The sequence below is a fragment of the Octopus bimaculoides genome, chromosome 4 (genome assembly GCF_001194135.2).
Source record: "Octopus bimaculoides isolate UCB-OBI-ISO-001 chromosome 4, ASM119413v2, whole genome shotgun sequence".
In the NCBI taxonomy this organism is placed as follows: Eukaryota; Metazoa; Mollusca; class Cephalopoda; order Octopoda; family Octopodidae; genus Octopus; species Octopus bimaculoides.
This window is the reverse complement of record NC_068984.1, coordinates 136,353,732-136,356,491: the sequence shown is the minus strand read 5'-3', so window position 1 is coordinate 136,356,491 and position 2,760 is coordinate 136,353,732.

The window sequence follows — 2,760 nt, the reverse complement described above, 5'->3', positions numbered from 1 at the left end:
AGAAAACAAAAGACAAAGAGAGGTAAGAGAACAACAAGCAAGTGTACTAGTTTGACGCCCGAGAAGAATAGAAACGTCTTTGACGTTTCAAGCCTACGCTCTTTGACAGAAAGGAATGTGAGGGAAAAAATAGAGAGAGAAAGAAAAAGCGAAGAGAGAAAGAAAAAGCGAAGAGAGAAATATGTGCGTTGTGATTAATGGTTTAGCATGAGGAAATGACCGGGAGAAAGATGCTGGATAAAGCAGAGGTGATAAAAAATATACCTGTATTAAGGCAGTGAGCTGGCAAAATCGTTAGCGTGCAGGATAAAATATTTAGCTGCATTTCATCTGTCTGCATGCTCTGAGTTCAAATCCCGCCTAGGTCGCTTTCCTTGTCATTCTTTAGAGATCGATGAAATAAGTACCAGTTGAGCAATGGGATTGATGTAATCGAGTAGCCCCTCCCCTCAAAGGTTTCACTCTTTGTGCCAATAGTAGAAAGGGCGATTTAAACATCTATTTACAGAAGTCATGTTCAATCATAAACCGGGCTATTTCACAAAACACCTCGATACCACAGCGCATCCCGGTTGGTGATAAAGTGTTACACAATTTCAAAGCATCTCGTAATGGAAACACTGATATACAGCGTTATTGAATTACCTGTGCGCAATGTTGTACGTGAAATTGCTACATCACTCTGGTGAGGTTACTTGAAAATATCTTTATCATAACGTGTTATCATGAAAACGTCAGAGCTGAGCTGATAACGTTTAATTATATTGAACCAATGCTTACTTTCATATTTCAAGCTGTTGGCACTTTAATATGCTTACTTGCCCAGAGAGGAAATAGGCGTTCCGTGTTGGTAATATAACTGTTGAAATATTCCCCTTTAGGTGAAAGATTTCGACTGTTTTTTCATCTATACGAAATGATTCGATTTAGGCATGGTAACTCCTAAAAATACACGCCAGCCTCTGAAACAAATATGTAATTACCCGATTAATTATTTTCCCTTTCTTGCCATACCCTTTCTGTATGGTTTTATCTGCTCTGACAATTGGTAACTTAAACAGAAATAATCGCTGTCTAGTTCTACCTTCAATATAGCATCAACGGTGAAAAAGCAATCTCACATTTTCACACAATAATATCATAATCGTGTTCATTTGCTGATTAAATATTCAGTTTCGGGTTTTCTATTCTCGGTTTTTGTTTACAAAAGACGGTAATGAAGATTAAGGCGATCGCTACACACAAATATATGCGCAGAAATTTGTTAATGTTCACAGAGACATATTCAAGCACGCAAATAGACAACTAGAGGAAAAAGGTATTCGTGACACTTGAATATTTACATCATCAGACACGCACAGAAACATAGATATAACTACATAGCCACGCACCCTCGTAAATCTGCTTTACAGAAAATATTCCACAATATATATATATATATATATATATATATATATATATATATATATATATATATATATATATATATATATATATATATATATATACAATGCGCACACTTCTACTATCTCTTCCCTGTCCATCTCTCTCCCTTTCTTGTTCTTCATCCTTTCTGTCTTTCTCTCCCACCCTTTCCCTATTCTTCTTCTCTCCCTTTCACCGTTCCCTCTCTCTCTCTCTCGTCTCTCTCTCCCTCTCTCTCACTCTTCCTCCTGGACTCTCTCGTCGCTGACACGTGACGAAAGAGGATCTCTCTTTCTGCTCGCTGCCTTCTTTACGAAAAGACGTGTTTTTTTCTGTCTCTTCACTCATGGCACGTCTACATAGCGTTCATAATAATTTTTCATAAGTGTCCAGCAGTAGCGCTGCTATTTTGAACAGATACTGCATCCCTCTCTAATAACGAATTCTTTTTTACAGAGACTCACAAAAGCAAGCATAATACACAAATACGTGTCTACGCTCACCATTAAATTAGAAAGAAAACAACGATTTTTGGCTTGACGAAAATTTTGGCGTGACGCAAATATGTTCTCTGTGACGAAAACTAATAATTAGTAATTTTCTAGTCTGTCTGTTTATCAGTAGAATCAGGTCAGGTATTTTCTTGAATTTTCACAGAGAAAATTAAACGAATACTAAACATCAGTACGATCCAGCTGCATAGCTAGGCAGCATGAATTGAGCATAAACTACAATTTATTTTGACACTTTCTTCCAGAATATTCTCAGCAGATTACAATTTACATTTGCTTGGCTGTTAATTAGCTAGGCTGAAATTTGAATTTGTGAATTTAAGCAATTGTAGATTATTAAATTATGATACTAGTCGGTTAGAAAACCTCTGTTCGAGGTAGAAGTAATATACCAAAGTAAAGGTATTGTTTATGGACACTTTAATATGGCTGTACTCTAAGAGACGACGATTCTGCCGTTTTAATCCCAGGAAGACATCTCTTCCAGCTGGTTTACTCAATGCGCTTCTCTCGCTCGATATTTATTGCAAGCAGGCGATAACTCCTGTCACCCTAGCTCCAGATCCACCAGATCACGTGGTTTCGATCAGCATTGGGTCTTCTCAGTGGTGGGTACGCGTTACCAGGCATGGAAGCAGTTTAATCTCGCTTGCAATATATCGAAAACAGTGTCATACAATCGCTGATTTTGTAACTAGGAAACTACATAAATTGCTTCATATATGTTCACGCAGGTAGACACATACATACATCCATACATACATGTATGCATGCATAGATAGTTACATACATACATATGTATATATATATATATATATATATA